A 17946-nucleotide genomic window follows, 5' to 3' on the forward strand; every position below is an offset into this window, starting at 1 on the left:
TCAGCGGGAAGTCTGCTTCTCTCTCTCTCTCTCTCTCTCTCTCTCCCTCAGTCCCATCCCATTGCTCATTCTCTGTCAAATAAGTAAATAAAATCTTCCAAAAAAGAATTTCCCAGTATTATTCTTGTTATTTAGACAACCATTACCACATATGATTATGATCTAGACTTGGAAATGTTTGCCTAAAATATTCAGTCACTGTCACCCAGCATGTACACAGGCACACACACCCCCCTGCTCCCAATGCACACATACTTGGTTTACTATTTCACTTGTTCTTTACTGTAAGAACAATTGGCCAGAATTTATCAAGGTAGCAGGGAAATGCCTTCTTTACACCTGATGTGCCAATTCCAGACTGATTTAGAGTCTTACCAAAAGAGGAGAAAGAACATGATCCTATTACACAATGGAACATAGTACCCAGATCCCAAAGTACCCAGGTCCCAGATCAGGACCGCATTTGGGACAAGCAAAGGTCCCCTGGCCCTCATTCAGTAGCCTAATGGAGAAGACTCCAAAGACAGAATGCCACTGGTGTTCTTCCAATTATAGAGTCATCTGATTAGAATTACAGTAAATGCATAGCTCAGTTTGCATTGTCCTGAGGTGAACCGGGAACCAAGCTGCTATGGTTGGAGCATCTCATGGTACTGATCTCTGAAAGTCCACTGTCTCATCATAGTGGGGCACTCATGCAAGCGCTACCCTGGAAAGGGAACAGACACAAGTTAGGACACTCCGTTTCTGGGGACCCTGGAGCTCTGGAGACCAGAGTTAGATATATAACTGCATTAATGTTTGAAAGAAAAACTCTGCACACACTCCAGACATTAAACCACCCGAGACCTTTGGAAAAAAGGCTTGCCTTTGGGATAGTTTTAGAATTAATTGTTCCAGTTTATTTCTAGCCCGTTAGCATTGAGCCTTGAGAGGTAGTCTACAAAGTACAAGTTTTCCAAACCATAACATACTATTTTGGTCCATGCTAAGTGAATTTTCTTGTTCTGTCTAGCTGAAGAAGACGAGGCAGGAATTCTCTAGAAGAATCACAAACCCATCAATCCCCTTTCACCTATTCCACTTACAGTGTGAGGGCTGGGAATCGTCAGGGTGTCAGACCAAACCTGATGATTGTGTTATTGTTGCTTCTAATTTAACTACCAAACTGTTAAGAATTACTGCCCCAAACCCAGCTGGGGGACTGGCACCACGCTTTGAAGCCACCAAGTCAGAGTGCTATTGGATGAAACTCGGCTCTACTGGACCATGAAATGAGTTTTCAAAGGGACAGAGAATGACAGATGTGCAAGCCGTGACTAAAACTGTCTCACCAGAGTGGTAACACTCATAATAGGGCAAAAAGAAGCACCACCACATGATGGGACTCGACCCAAGTCCCAGTTCTACCTGGGAAAGCCAAATCACAGACCAGAGAACACCTTGGAGATTAGCTCTGGAGCCTCTGCTTCCTCATCCACAAACCTCACTTCACTGTGCACCGTGAGAGACTTAGGCAATTACATAGTACTCTTTTTTGAAGGTAGCCATTGAAGCCAAGCACTGAAACGTGCTGGCTGGGTGACTTTCTGGGCCTCCTTTTCCTTGTCCACGCCCTCCCACCTCCCAGGGCTGTCATGCTCATCCAAAGAAAACGAGAGGAGTTGGAGGTTGCCCTGACTCAGGCTTTCTACTTTCTTACTTTCTCAAGCTCCTTCATAGAGGAGAGTTAAGAAAGCTCCCCAATTCTAGGCTTTCTTATAGCCTAAGGCTTTTGTCAGTCTCCTTTCCTAATCTTCACAAACCCCTGGAATCAAAGATGTATCAAAATCAATGCATACACAGGAACCAAATCATAGAAGATACTCATGCACACACATGCACACACAATTGTAAATGTATTTTTAAAAGACTTTAACAAGCACATTTAACAAGCAAACTCTTAACTATCAGGAAAAATCATGTTCAATTAGGAATAGGGAAGGAGACCATTGGGTCATGGGGCTGAAGGGGAAAGCTTTAATTACAGGTTGTTTGGAGAAAACCGCTCTGTTCATCCCTACCCTGGCTATTCCTGATCACGCTATCCATCACTCTCCATTTGGCCTACCCTGATTGATCACTGCACTACCTGTATTATAAATCAAACTTAATTTGGCATCAGTTCAGACTCACTGGGCCCTCACCAACAGAAAATCTTGAAATGATGTAGAAGCCATCCACAAAATGCTTGTACTGAAAGCGACATGGAGAAAACTTATTCGCAACTTGGGATTGGGCAACAGGACAATGGCAAGAAAGAGAGTGGGTCCTTCCAGACTACAAATATAGGCAAACGGTGATCCAAAACCAGGTTAAGTACTACCCAGGGTCTTCCTGTTAGGGTTTCAAGTCCCAGAAATACATCATTTCAGGCTGCGAGGACCCAGAGATCTTGGATCAACTACCTTGTTTTGGAGGTGAGGAAACCGGGCCTCAGCTGGGGGCAGTGGCTGTGCCCATGGTCACACAGCCACTATGTGCCAGAATGGAGACTAGAGACCAAAATGCCTCCTGACATTCTGAAGACTGTCCCTATCTTTCAGGCTCTCGGAGATCAGAACTTATTAAATAGCATAGACATATTTTCTGATTTCCCTCTGATTCCCCTCTGAAGAATCTGAACATTCTCAGCCTCTTGTACGACAAACCAGAAAAGTCTGCCAAGGCTTCAGCTCTCGGAAAGTAGCAGCTCAGTGTTGCAGAAATCTGAATTCTACTCTCAACTCAGACATTAATGCTTGTGTCTGATGTGCTTTGGCTCCAGACCAAAGCCCCTTTGTAACTTAGGGAGAGGGTGCTAGAAATAAGGAAAAGGAAAAAAAATAAAATTTAAAAATAAAACTTAAAAAAAAAAGAAATAAAGAAAAGGAAGGGAGCCGTCTCTTCTCAGGGGCACCCCTAGAAGCACAGTGCCGGTGTCGGTACCCTGCATTTGTCTATTCAGAAAGCCCTCCTCTTCCTTTAGAGATGGGTAGAGACAGGAATAGAAAGCCACAGCTGTCTACTCAAGGCTGACAGTGCTAAGTCCTGTGTTGCATGCGTGCGTGTCTGCGTGTGTGTCTGACAGACACCCCAAAGCTCTGTGCTGATCTTTGACCTCTTCTTCAAATTGTTAGTCCTTGAGAGGATGCCTGTAGATGACTTGGGTTTTGCCATTTCTTGTTAGTATCAGCATTCTGAAAGGTATGTAGGTGTGCGCTCTTTCACTTCATAGATGAAGATGTCAAGACACAGAGGTCACACAGAGAAAATCAGAGAAAATCCACAGTTGGACGTGGCTGAAAGATCCAAGTCTATCCTCACCTGCAGCTTCCCAGGATGTGCACAAGGCTATGGGTTTGATAACCCCAACACGGTGCCACCAGCTTCCAGACCACCCTGCACTGTTATTTTGCTGGAATGCTTATTATAAACATAACAAACATTGGTAGAATGCTTGTTATTTTGCTAGGATGCTTGTCTTCTCTTTATTAATGCCCTCCTTCCGGGACAATATTCCCTGCCCTCAACACACACACACACACACACACACACACACACACACGCACTCGCATTCTCGCATGCACACAAACAGCCTAATTACTTGTATTCATTTCTTCAGATTCGGCTCAAGTGATATTTCTTCAATGAGGCCCTTCCTTACCACCCACAAAACAGGTCTCCCTATTGTATGCTCTCTCATACCATCTTCTTTTCCTTTCTAACGGTCTTCAGAGATCCACAGGATTGTGACCATCTGATCTGAGTCTCTAACCTTCATGTCAGGGACCGCTCCTGCATTTTCCTCTCCATCTTATCCCTGTATCCCCTAGATGCCCAGCACCTAGTACTGAGGACCCAATAACAGGGGTGAATGCAATCAAGGGCTGATGGATCAACAGAAGAATATAAGCGTAGTCAAGGCTTCAGTAATTCATCTCTTGCTAGTAGTGTTTTAAAAGCTTCTCTCTGCAACCCAACAACAACTACCCAACATCTCTTGCAACTCAACTACCCAATATCTGCCAACCCATGGGACTTCCCCTTTATCCCTTCTGTTTCCTGCAGTTGCTCCCACAGTATGCTTACAGTTCTTACAGTCCTCACTTCCCTTCCCCAGATTCAGCCTTCAATGTCAGCCTGAAAGTAACTCTGAGAAATGAATATGAAATACTCCTTTCACTGTTTAATCCCTGCATCCCACGATCAGTGTTGGAGCGTGCCACAGCTGACACTCTGACTTGCCTATCTCCATAGTCCCCATGCAGGCTCTGCTCATAGGTGGTACTCAGAAAATACTGAAGGAATGAATCAAAGGATCAAAGTTTTCCAACATGAGATGTCATGTTCTTGAGACAAGAAAGCCTCTATTGACTACTTCTGGCATAGTGTTTTGCACATAGTAGGCACCCACCAACAAGTTTGCTTCAATGCCATCCTCCCCCAAAGATAAACAGAGAGCAGAGCAATGTAGAAGAAATAGTATGAGATGTAAAATAATTCAGATATACCTGCTATGTGACCTTGGAGAAATGCTTAACCTCGAGAGCCTCATATTCATCTGCCCCCCCCCCATTGTGATGGAGAATGGATATTAACACATCTGGCATTTGCCTGGCACCCTAAAATTGTTCCTTTCCCCCCCTTCCTTCCTGGGAGTCACTGAGACTGGCCAGCCTCACTCCTTCCTCTGTCTCCTGGGAAGAAATGGTGGTAAAGGGATTGGAACCCAGAGTCTGAGACACTTCCTCTTGTCCCCATCTGGCCCCCTATGCCCAGAAGCTCCTGCCCCAACCCTCTCTGCCCTGATGGAGGGAAGGTGATAGGAATAGGCTCAGTGGATGACTCAGCTTCAGTGACTAAGGCGAGGAGGTGGGGGTGGTAGGAAGGGCACGGGGGCTGGAGAGGAAATAAGTGAACACTCCATCTGATGAAGGATGACTCCATGATAAAGAGGTTTGGCCCTGCTGGGCTCCTGACTCTGACACGAAGCAGACAAGTAAGGGCCTGAGTGCCTTTCCGGGGCACCCTCTGTTTCATTTCTTGGCAAACTCCTGCTGGCTCACAGGGACCTTCTAGAACAAATACTGGGCATTTTTCTGTCTTCTGGAGCTTTTCAGCTCGAGTACTAAGATACATTTGAATATCATTCTTGATGAATTGGTTTTCAGATAGGGTTCCATCTCACCAAAATCAATGTGCATGGGTTATAATTCTGACAGCTACCTGACTTCCAACCTTGGCCTCTCTCCCAGGCTCCAGACCATTTCCTTCATCTGCACCGCCACTTCGACATTCCCAAACATTAAACAAGATCAGGTCTAAAACTATATACATAATGGCTTCTGCATCTGCCTCCCTCAGCTCCTCTCCTGGTTGACTGTACCACCATCTACCCAATCACCAATCTTGGTGCTAAGACATCCTGCACCCTTCCTCCACCCATACTCACCATTGCTCCGGTACTCATGTTCCTGCCAGGTCCTGAATTTCTCACATCCATTTCCTCCTGCCCATCCCCACTTCAGCTGGAACTGGTCAGGCCCTCATCATCGTCCATCATGACTCTTTCTGGCATCTTCCAGCTATCTCCTTATCTCCAATCCATTTTCCAGACTGTCTGCAGAACAATATGCTTAAGCCTTACTTTGAATCTTATCACCCTGCTTAACATCCTTCAATGCTTTCCCAGATCCTATAGGAAACAGTCCAAACTCCTGAGTCTGGCATACAAAGCTCTTCTTGATCCAGCACCCCCCTTCCCCACCTTCTGGTTTTGCCTGTTGACTCCACCCTACAAACTCAGGTAGACAGAGACACACCCTAAATTCCAGCTACCACTGAGTCCCATATCACACTGTGCTCTTCTCACCTCTGGGTCTTTGAACATGTCGTTACCTTCTCATAGGTAAGCACTTCTGTGTCTCTGGAAAATTATTTTCTTCCCAGATTTGGCTCAAATGTCATCTCTGATGTATGGCCCTCTTAGACACCCGGAAATGAGTTGGTAACTCCTTCTGTGAGCTCTGTCAAAACATAGTCACTCATATTAAGCACCTAGTGGCATTGTGACTTTTTGTTTTTACATGTCTCTCTCCACTAAACTGGGAAATCCTCAAAGGTGAGTCCTTCCACAGAATGTCTACTCAACAAATATATTTTTTTAATAAATGAAATATCAAAAATGGGTATTTAGTAACAAAAGTACTTTTGTCCTTTGATCTTCAGTGTTTCCATCCATAAAATAAGTCTTTGAACCAGATACATTACAATTCTACTAGCCGCAGATTTCAGACTGCATCATCCTTCAAGTATACAGCTCATATCCTTGGCCCACTCAGTAGTAGTAGATTTTGCTGAGTTATTTTTCCCAAGGAAGGAGTGGGACTGTGGGTTCACCCACACAGCAAAATGGCTGGTCTCAGTAGCTCCGATTGAAGTCACAGAACTGCTCAAAGACAGGGCTCCACATAGAGACCCAGAAACCCAGGACCCACGCTGCCACAGGCCAGGACTCTGGCCATGTCCTTAGCACACTCATGGTTACTGTCCACCCACATGTGTGCTTGTTTGTGGGCACTCACGTAGGCATTGTCACAGTCCTCGGGCGGGCACAGAGGGTGACGCATCCGTGCAAAGGAACCACCCACAGAGTCTCACCTCCCCCAGGTCACCATCCTCAATGATCCCCACACCTCCAGCACCGCCTACACACTCACGTACCCACAGGGCGTTGGGTTGTCTGTTTGCAAATCTGGAGTTTTATACATTGGACCACAATGTCTTTCAGCCAGTGGAGACAGGTACACCTACCTATGTGCTGATGACTCTCCTCCTCTAACCTCCATCAGCACCTTGCCCCTCAGTATACAGCTTCTGCTGGTGTGCTGGCGTGAGCACATCTGCATTCACCTCCCAGCTTTCTCTGGGAACATTAGTTTATCTCCCTGAGCCTCAGTTTTCTCACCTATAAAGTGGGACTAGTGGCCCTGCTTACCTTCCTTACATTGGTATTCCCAAGATGCAATAAACTAATGCATGTGAAGGTGCCTCATGAGCACAGTCAGGCACAATGCAAGCATGTAAGGTTCACAGGAGTCACAATAGTGGTAGACACTAGGTTCTGCTACTAAGGAAAAGCCCCTTTCCAAACATAAGGGCACAATTCAAATCCAGATATTCCTTGAGTGTATAGTCTATGCCAGACACATAGCAAGGGATTGTTGCCAACATTAACCATAACTATTCTATCACTGAATTTGATAGTGTTTTGGCTTAATACTTATATGGCAGAAGTCACATGTTTATTTTGAGGTTTTAATATTTACACATGTTCATGAATTTTACACATATCGAAATAGAAACAATAGATAAACAGAGAGGTGTGTGTGTACGCATGCGTGTGTGTTTGAGAGAAAAAAAAAGACTTTCCCAGGAGTTAGGAATGAAGTATAATGAAAAAAAAAAGTATACGTTCTGGAATAAGACATTCATACATAGGTTCAAATCCTGACTATGACTTACCAGCTTTTTCTTTTTTTTTTTTTTAAGATTTTGTTTATTCATTCATGAGAGACACAGATAGAGAGAGGAGCAGAGACACAGGCAGAGGGAGAAGCAGGCTCCACGCCGGGAGCCCAATGTGGGACTCGATTCCGGGTCTCCAGGATCACGCCCTGGGCTGAAGGCAGCGCTAAACCACTGAGCCACCCAGGCTGCCCGGACTTACCAGCTTTTTGACTCAGGAAAAGTTTTGAATTCACTGAAGCCTCAATTTCTCCACATTACAAATGGAAATAAGGAGAACTCTCTCATGGGTCTGCTGTGCAAAGGAAATAAAATCCTGCACACAAAATATTGAACTGTGTCTAGCACAGAGAAGGCTCGAGAAATGTCACTACCCCTAGGATGGCTGCCTTTCTTTCAGGCGCTATGTGACCTGGGGCAAGTCACTCAGAGCCTGCACATACTTCTCATCTATAGAAGGAGAGGGATAAATGTGACAATTCCACGGATTCCTTCCAGCCCCAGGATGCCAGTCTCATATATCAAATATCTATTTCACGCAAGTACGTGGATTTAAATGATGAGCATGGCCAAGGGGAAGCCCTTTCAGCCTGATGTTTGCTCCATTTCCAAAGCGTTTCCTTTCTCTGAACGTACCATTTGCTGGCTCTCATATTTTCAATACAGAGCCCATTGATGGCTAAGAAAAGAAATGTCCAGCGCAGCTGCAGGTCCACTTGAGCCCTCCCAGCGAGCGCCCTCAAGCCCACTCTCTGTGAGCTCTGTGTTTGCAGAGCCTGTTGTTGTAGCGATGTCTGGAATCCTCGACACCTGCACATCAGCTTCCTGGGCATTTCCACTCCCCTCCTCCGCCCCCCACCCTTGGCTTCCATTTGCATCTGAAATGCAGCTGCTGGGGCCCTAAGGAGGGGAGCCAAGTGGACAGGACATCTCCTTGTCTGCTCTCCCTCCCTTGAGTCAAACCGAATCTGAAGCGCTTCTGTGCGAGGGCTTTTGTTGCCTCGTCATTATGTTTAAATGAGCCTCATCTGCAGGAGCATTTTTTTTTTTAATAAAATAAAATAAAACCACCACAAAAGACCAAAGCAGATGACATCTGTTCTTTCGATGAAAGCTTTTTTTGTCCTGAATTAGACTAAAAAAAGAAGAAAAGAAAAATTGAAAGGGGCTGGGCCTCATTTTTACCATTCCTCCCCCCTCCCCAAAACAAAACAAACAAAATGAGTCTGTGTGGGGGGCAAAGGGGTGCTGAATGGATAAGAAGCAGAGGAGAGACAAGGGCAAATAAAAGAAACCCTCTCCACTTCTCCAGCAGTTTTGCCGTCACTCCACACTAGGAATATGCAGGCACCATTACTTTAAGTGCCACTGATTTTGGAAGGTGTTCAAATTTCTGTTCTCCGTGCTCATTTCATGTGCAAAATATTTAACAACTCTTTAGCTGCTATCCCAGCCTTCTCCTGTAGTCTTTGTTTATTATATACAGCAGGTGGGTCTGATGCAGGTGGTACCTGGGTATAATTTGAGAAACAGTGATCTACATCCCGCTAACCCCTAAATCTTTATCTACATCTTAGCTCTTGTCTATAAACTAAACCATCCACCCAGCTCTCACATTGAACTTCATCCTTTCTCTGTCAACACCTGCTTCTTGTTCACTGAACCCTACCTAGCCTGAATCCTGGATTCCTTGACACCTCCTTCTTCCACAAGCACACCACATCCAACCCATGGCCAAGTCCTGGCAATGTTTCCCCAAAACATTTCTGATCCTTCCTCTTCTCTCCGCTCCATTGTCACTGCCTAAGTCCAGGCCACCTTTACCTCTTGCTTAAGATGTGTCAAAACATGCCCCACCCAGGAGCCAACCTTGCTGATTATGATCACTCTTCAAGCAAAACACTTTATGATTCTTGGATAGGGTTTAAATCCTTCATCTTGGCTTCCCAGAAAGTTCATGAGCTGGCCCTGCCTACCTCTCTGACTAATTTCCACCTACTGCCCTCTATCCCACCCCAACCAAGCTTCCTCAAGTCCTCGACCTTACTTCATGCTCTCTCACCTGGGGCCTTTGCACATGCTGGTTTTTCTACCTGGAACACCCTCTGACTCTACATGTAGACTTGAGGTCTCAATTTAAATGCCATTCTTCTAGGAAGCTTTCCCTGACCACATCTGGCCACCTCCCACCCAACCACCAAATTAAGTTAGTACTCCAACTAAGTATTCTCAACATCGTGCTACCCCTCTCAGAGCATTTGCTCAATTCATTGTGATTACTTATTCAATATTCTGTCCTCCTCATTGAAAAGTCAGCAACAATGGAGTGGGTATCTCCCTTATTTTGTCAAATATTAACAGATAAACTTCAATGCAGCTTCCTGCAGCATTGCTAAAAAGACCACTTTCTACAAAAGGCAAATATATAATTCTGTAACAGAATTATTCCTTTGGGATTTTAGGTGTATTTCAAAATAGCACCATAAATCCAGACTAGAAAGGTTGTCCACAGCTTCAGTTTCATTGCCAGGTCTTAGTCCTGCACAACCAAACTTTGTTGTAAGTTCCAAAGATAAGACTCTTTCCTGGACAAAATTAACCTGCTAAACCTCCCTCTTGAAGTCTATAAGACCATTACCTCCTGAAGTTTTCTCTTTCATCTTCCTCATAGTCCTTGATGCTTGTCAGGCTCCTTCCATAGCAAAGAACACAGAGGAATATGGGAGGCAGGTCGAGGAATGGAGCCAACTAGCCTTGACTGTTGGCCAAGTGCCAGGCACTCTTCAATGCCTTCCATGCTCTCTCCTAATAGTTCCATGAGGTACACACCATCTTCCTCCACTCACCAATATGAAAACTGTGGCATAGGAGTTGAAGCCACAGGCTGTGGTCACAATTCTGTAAATGGCAGAGCTGGCACATGAACTCAGATCCACCAACTCAAATTAGTCAACTCTTCGATTCTAGGCTGGCACCTTTCAAGGAGTAGAAATCTCAGAAGAGGAATCTGGCACAGAGTAGTAAGTTATCTCCCAGCCTGAGAATCTAGCAGAACCCTACAGTGCAGACATGGGAAAGAACAAAATTAGCAGGGCCAAAAACTATTTCTACTGGAAGGCACACAAATTTGAAAAGAACAGACTGGAAACCAGGAGATTCTCTCACCTTTTTCAGATGTTGCCAGCCTGGTCACTTCTCCCAGGCAGGCATCATACTGTCCAAGGCAGAGCATCAGTCTTCTATAAGTATCTCTCCACATCCCTCATCCACTTAGCTTCTTGGGGGGTAGGGACCCTACTACTTTAAGATAACTAAAACAAAACAAAACAAACAATCAAAAGCCTCCATGATTGACAACCCAACCATTTTGTTCTTCAGGCCAACATAGCAAGCTTAAGATTTTGGTTTGATGGTAGGATTTGTCCATAGTTAGGCTGCTGCTTGTTCCCTTCTGGTCATCTCACATTCTTTCTAGGATTTTCTCCCTTAGGAAGTGGAAATGAAGCATGTTTGCAAAATCAGAAAGTGGGGTGGTTCTACCAAAGACTGCTTTGTTCACTAGACCGCTAGTTATGAATGAGTGGGGGAGATTGAATTTGCTTACCATTAAAACCCCTCCGCATACTGGAATTCTAGAGGCTGAAATCCAGCACATACACAGAGCTGAGATGGAAAATCCTATGTGAGGTCAATGCTCCTCAATGATTCATCGACTAAACACAACACACTTTCCCACTTTCTTGATGAACAGGTGGGCCAACTGTCATGATACTCTTTCCCATCCTGGGCTAAAGGAATCTCAGAGTAGCATCTGGAGTGACCAAAGAAGGGTAAGGAGAAGTGAAAGTGGTAGATAAATAATAAGTGGACTTTGACTGAGCATTGAGTATCAGATACTGTAAAAATACTATTACATATGTGATTTAATTTAGTCTTAAGTGCACCTTCAGATTGATGGTTTTAGCCACATTTCATAGATAAATCAAAGTTCAGAGATATTCACTGGTTTTCTGGAAGACATGACTCCTTGTGTTCTCACCTTCTTTCAGATTTCTGTATCCACTCTGGAAGAAATTTTTGGACTGAAAAGGAATCAGAGCCATGGGTTTGGTAGGAACATACCTGAAAAAACTTTAGGCTCTGGCCTAGACTGTTTCAACATCTCTTTTAAAGTCTCCAAGATTATTTAGGCAACAAGAAATTCCTAAATAAAGGGAGAATTGTGAGGAGTGAACCTTGAATTGTTGATATATGTATTCTCTATGATTTCCCAGGCTGGTTAAAAGCAGAGACAATGACTGGAGGGGCTAAAAGAAGGGAGATGCAGCAGAGATGCAGCTACCCTGGCCTGGCATGGGAGGAAGAACAGGGGCTGTGTCTAATCCCTAGTACGCAAGCCACTGAACTCTGAATGGAGGGGAAAAACAAAAAACAAAACTCCTGGTCTCACATTCCTTCCATGGCCAACCAATATCCTAACATCTCAAAGTTCTGTGTAAAACAAATGTCAAGTTGAATTCCATAGCTAGCTATTGAATAAAGATGACTATTCCCATTCTGTGGCTAAGGAATCTCAAGTATTATGAAAGTCAATGCATTGCCCATTCTTTCTTTCAATAAATATTAATTAAGCTCCTACTATATGCCCAGAACTGCGTACAGTGGCAAATCAAGCAGACATAAAGCTTATAGAGTAGTGAGTAAACAGTCATTAAACAAAACTTTAGTAGAAAAATAAATATAAAATTACAAATTATCACATATTCATGAAAGGGAAAGCATAGGGAAGTGTGAAGAGACATAATAGAAAGAATGGCATAGTTTTCATCGGTGGGTCAGGAAAGGCCTGACTGTACAGGTGACCATTACTCTATGAGCCAGGATGGGAGCAGAGGGGCAAAATGCAGAAATAGCCTTTGCAAAGGTCCTGAGGCTGGAAAGCAAGTGGCCAGTGTAGTAAGGGGGAGGGGAGAGAGAGAAGGTCAGAGGGCAAGAAGGGAGCATATTATATAGGTCTCATAAACCATGGCAAGCACTTTGAACTTAGTGCAATTGGAAGCCATTGAAAGGTTTTAAACAGGGAAGAGATGTGACCTGATTAGCGTTAAGAAATATCTCACTAATCCTGGCAAATGGATCAGATGAGGATGAGAAACTATTGCTGAAGTCCCTCTAAGTGCTGATAAATTAAGCCCAGGAAAACATAAGTCTTAGACCTTTACCCAAAGTCTTCTTTAAGAAACCATTATTTATTATTTATAGTCTCAAAATATAGATATCATTTTATTAAACAGAATCATACTTTTTTCAAATTACTTATCAACTAAAATGATCTAAAGGGGTTGCTTCAGGGCAATGCAACAACTAGCTGGCTTCCCTGGTCACCTTTTTCTACTTTTCAAATTTTCCAAGAATAGAGATTGAGGAGGGTAGCCATAATTAAGGAATACATCTATAGTTCATTTGCATCTCATTCTCCTACTCAGCCTCAACTACATTACACAGCAGCAGCAACAAATGTCAGTGGCAGGAAGTACACAACAAGAAGAATTAACCACAATTTTTTTTCATCCAAACTTACACACACACTATCACACACACATACAGTTGGTTTGAAGTGGGGTGGGGGGAGGTACCCAGCCTTCTCACATTTTTAACCAATAGGATCTCATGGCAGCCATCAAAACAACAGCTTTTCAGTCAGTTGACCTTTCGTGATGGAGGGTTTTGCGGGGAGAGGAGAGAGAAAGGAAAGAGAAAACTTGGGCTTTGCGTCATTTGTCAGTCTCACAGTTGAACACTGAATCAGTCTTATGTTAGACACATTAATTTGATTAAGATACAATCTATGGGTCATTCGGGCATATAAAGTACGCCTGCTTAATTGCAAAATTAACAATGAAATAAGATAAATCATTACCAAACTGGAGGTTATTCTGGGACTCCTGGATTGCTCCCCACCCCCAACACACACACACACACACACACACACACACACACACACACACTCAATTCATTTTCTCCATCTATTGTTGTTTTTGACACTTAGAAGGAAAAATTCAGGCTAAGGCAACAGAACATGGCACGCCAGCAGTCAGCTCTTAAGGCATTGGTTGAGGGAGCTAAGGCTCACTCGAAACAGGAACTACTGGTAGACCCATCTCCCAAAAAATTCCAAGAGTCCCTCCAAAGTGTGCCTAACCATCTGAAATGCGCAGGCACTCCAGGAAGTTATCTGTAGCCTCAAGAAATTCAGTTTGCAATGTGAGGGCTGAGATCCTGGTTTCCATATTTACTACATTACTTCTCTCCTGCCATTTTGTTTCTTTCTAGAAGCAGGCTGATTTTCAGGCTCTGAGCAACTTCTGGTCAATTATCTGCCAAATATCCACTATGAAAATATAAAAATGAAGACTTGATCCTGCATCTGAACAAGCTTTCCCTCTACTTGGTCACTGGGTTCTGTCCCCCCTGTGACTCCATGAGACACACCTGGCTATGGCTTACTGCCCACTGACTTGCTGTAGTGAAGACATGAAAAGCACCGTGGGACATAAAAAAGGAAATTAATCAGATAGCATGTGGCCTTAAAAGGAATTAGGAGGAGTTGGTCATTCGGAGAAGGGGAGAGGAAGGCATTCCCAGCAGAGGGGACAGGATGAATCAAGGCAGGGAAGCCTGTGTGCACATGAGGTATGTGGTCATTACTGTGGTGTAGAAAAGCAACAGCCAGGTGTTTTTCCCATCTTGAAGGAAAGCATTAGTGGCCAAACATATACTCCAAATCTGGGAGAATTAAGCCCTTGTCCCATGCAATACAGAGGAAAGAATTCTGGGTTGGAACTCAGGAGACCCATTGTTCCTGCATCTAACATATATGTGACCTTGAGCTTAGTGTTTCACCTGTCTGTGCCTGGATTTGGCATCTGCAAAATGGGAAGAAAGATCTCTTTCACAGGGTCCTTTTGAGGGCTAAATGGGAAAATGTACGTGAAAGTTTAACTCCAAAGTGTCAAATCCTTTTTGACTAGAGGGTAAATCATAGATAGCAAACTGAAGAAGGTATTACTCTTATTTCCCATGGGCACTGTCATGACACATTCAGGGATCAGCAAGCCCTCCAGTGGCTGAAGCATAGGGAGCATGACTAAGGCCGGCTCAGACAGACTCTTGAACGTGTGTAGATTTTGTATCTCATTCCGTTTAGAAGCAGGTTTATCCGTTATTATATTCACTTAACAGATAAATAAAACTGACTCTTACAGAATATGCAAAGTGAAAAATAGAACCAATCATCTAAACTACTTATTCCGTGCCCTTGCAAATGACCCTATCACAGCTTCCCCGTTCCCTCTCAGCCCTAGTGCTTCTTAACTATGCTGTACATGGTGCTGCAGCCAGACCCCAGTACATGCACCATTTCTGAGTTCCAAGATGCCAGAGTCTGGGCAATCCCACATGTGGCTCAAGGAGACTGGTGTTTATGTTATGGCGCTGACTGTAGACTATACACTCCCTAGAGACTTCATGAGATAATGCAGGGACATTCCTAGAAGAGCTTTCTGATGGAACCCCAAGCAATTTGGAGCAAACCAAAGAGAGAGAGAAGCAAATTTGCCACCCTGTGGAAGCAAAGACTTAGCAGTGTGTGACACCTAAGTTTACGAGATGAAGGAAAAAAGAAAATTCTAAAATCGTTGACTCGCCTCCGCCACTTTTATCGTGAGAGGCTGAAAACATTTTACAGACGTGGATGTGCACTTTTTTTCATCGGCAGCTTACTTCATCCTCCCAGAACGGCAAAGCTTCCCCTTCTCTCATTTTTAAGACATGTCGACCAGATCAAGTGAGAAGACCTTTGAAAACTGCCATGCCTGTGGTGATCATCGCTTAGAGACAGAGACAGAGCAGGCCTTGACACTTGTTCCATTCATCCCAGGTGGCAACTACATCTCTCTGTTCTCCTGCTATTACATGGGAAAGAAGAGATGGATGTGAAGGTGTCAGCTCTGCTGTGTGTCCTTGAGCAGATTAATTTACATTTCTGGCTTTGGATCTCTTTTCATCATTATCCTCACAAGGCAGACATGACCTCTAATGTTCCTTCCATTTCAGATACTTCACGAAACTAGGACTCTTCCAACTGTGCTCTATTAGCAGGGCCAAGAGCCACGCAGAAGATCATAGCTGGCACCTCTGCTTCCTCACTTCTAAAATGAGGGTAATAACACCTACCATGCAAGGTGGCTGGAAAGATTAGATATAATATATGCAAAGCTGCTAGCACAGGGCCTGGCACCCCGCAGGTGTCCTGTAGGAGGAGGTTTTTAAATCAAAACCTAAGGATTTCCAGGATGTACCTCTCCCAGCCCGATCTCTGTGGTCCCAGGTAGCTTGGTGGCTTGAGCACATGGCCCCTGACTGACTCCTGGCCACAGGGAGTCCCAAGTCCAAACAACAGAACAGGGTTTTAGGCTCTTCTGTTCCATCTAGAAGCCCCATGGAAAGCCTGCCAAGTTTTCTATTTCCTCTGGCTGGAACCTTGTGGCCGTGACTGCAGGCTAGCTCCAAGTGTCTGAAAGGGAGGTTTTTCCAAAGGCCAGCCATTTGCTCCACTGTGCTGGAGCCTGCAAACGCTTTCTCCATCCCTTGCAATCGAGAGGCGAGGGAGTGCAGGGGACTGGGAGCCTGAAGCAGGACCCAGGATGTCCTTCTGTGTTTGCTTTGCCCAGTTGCCCTCTCCTGAGGTGCGAAGCACTCGAGAAGGGTTAAGTCTTCCTCACGACAGTGACGTTGTCAGAGATACTGTGCAAACAAGAAGCCGTAGAAGTATGTCTCACTTTCTCCGAGTCCCCAACCACTGCAGAACCTGAAAAAAAAAAAAAAAATCAGAAAATTCCACTTGCTTTTTCCTATTTAATGAGGTCGAACATTCTTAAGGAATGAAAAGCACAGCTCCAGCCTAGCTTTTAATTAGCTTCAGGAGCCCTTGTTTCAAACTAGCCTCGTTCCCAAAGCTATTCTCTCTCTGCTCTGAATGAGATGGAAATTCAATTGCATCCGCCTTGTCAAGTCATAATAAGATGCTCCCCCCACTCAAGGGCACATGGGGAAAGACACTCAGTAGCCAGACAGACGCTGTACTTTTTGACCTCAGCAGGACACCAGAACCTTAAAAAGGGCACTTTAAAAACTCTAGTTTATACCAAACTTGGTGTTGTTTTCGTAACCTCATGATGTGAACTTGGGCCAGTTTTTCCACATGTCCAGGGGGAAAACATGGACTTTAGAGCCAAACAGACCCAGAATCAAATCCTACCCTCTCATCCAGGTGTCTGTGCCAGTTAAGTAAGCGCTCATAGCTCCTGTCCCCCTCGTTTGTGACACAGATGTTGCTGCTTGCCTTGCGAGATGACTGGAGGGACCAAATGAAATATTGTGAGTGAAGCACAATGCCCTGGATGTCATCGGCACTCAAACACTGCTCTTCCTCTTTCCTGCCATCTATAGAACAGGATTAATCGCTCCCACTTTGCCTGTTTTGGTGGGTTGGACTAATGACTCAAAGGGAGTATATGGAGAGAGGGTAGGAGCCTGGGTTTTGTACTCAGAAGTGAGGGGTCAAAGCCCAATCCCGCTCCCTGCTACCTGTGCCACCCTGGGCAAGGTCCAGGGCCTCACCGTCTGTTCTCATGGCTAGTGGGGTACATCAGTAGCTCCTCCACAGGACCACTGCAAGGACTAAATGAGATAGTATCCAAAAAGCCCTTGCCTAGTGCCTGGCACAGGGTGAGCACGCAATAAGTATTAGCTGCTAACAGCCGCCACCGCAGTCGAAGTACGCTGTAAAATTTAAAATCCTCTCAGATGCCCATCTCAAATCCTTTCTGGAAGGGATGTGCCAATGTTACCGATGCTTATGTAAATGTAAGTGGTTATTATTTATGTAGGAGAACATTACTGAGCCTTATTCAGGAAGAGGGAGAGAACAATGCAGAGGAAGGAAAAATTTACGATGGTCTTCAAAGGGGAAAGAGAAGAAAATCACTTCTCACCCAGCACCGTAGCAGCAGCCCCATATATTAGCTCAGAGCTGCCTGTCTGCAGAAGCTACATCAATAGAGTCTCCTCTGAAGAAAGAGAAAAGGGAGAGGAAAGGAATGGAAAAGAAAGGGAAGAAAACCTCATCCTATTTTCTCTGAAAGTCACCCGAAGGCTGTATTTATCCAGCAGAATCTTGCTAAACACCCACCTCAGGGGAGATGCTGTGCCCAGAAGCCCAGCTCGGGCCCTCGGGGAATCTGCAGTCTAATGAGAACCTTACAACAAGTACATAAATAACTAATTAAAGGTAGAAAGTGAAGTGTCATGAATCATTATCATCATCATTATTAGAAG

At 44.5% G+C, this 17946-nt stretch overlaps 1 long non-coding RNA gene across 10 annotated transcripts in view; it reads right to left on the reverse strand.

The window, feature by feature from the left end:
* LOC118353264 (uncharacterized) overlaps nt 1-17946 on the reverse strand; it is an 81025-nt gene that overhangs the window by 16581 nt on the left and 46498 nt on the right. For 7 of the 10 annotated variants that reach the window (XR_007408112.1, XR_007408110.1, XR_007408113.1 and 4 more), the window contains 5 exons: nt 11153-16417; nt 10714-10859; nt 10187-10604; nt 5474-6047; nt 376-709 (listed from right to left, as the gene is read on the reverse strand). This is a non-coding gene — a long non-coding RNA (uncharacterized LOC118353264). The remainder of the gene's footprint in view (nt 1-375; nt 710-5473; nt 6048-10186; nt 10605-10713; nt 10860-11152; nt 16418-17946) is intronic. The other 3 variants (XR_007408105.1, XR_007408107.1, XR_007408108.1) reach the window with 3 other exon arrangements.

This window comes from Canis lupus, chromosome 34 (assembly GCF_003254725.2).
Source record: "Canis lupus dingo isolate Sandy chromosome 34, ASM325472v2, whole genome shotgun sequence".
Taxonomy (NCBI): Eukaryota; Metazoa; Chordata; class Mammalia; order Carnivora; family Canidae; genus Canis; species Canis lupus.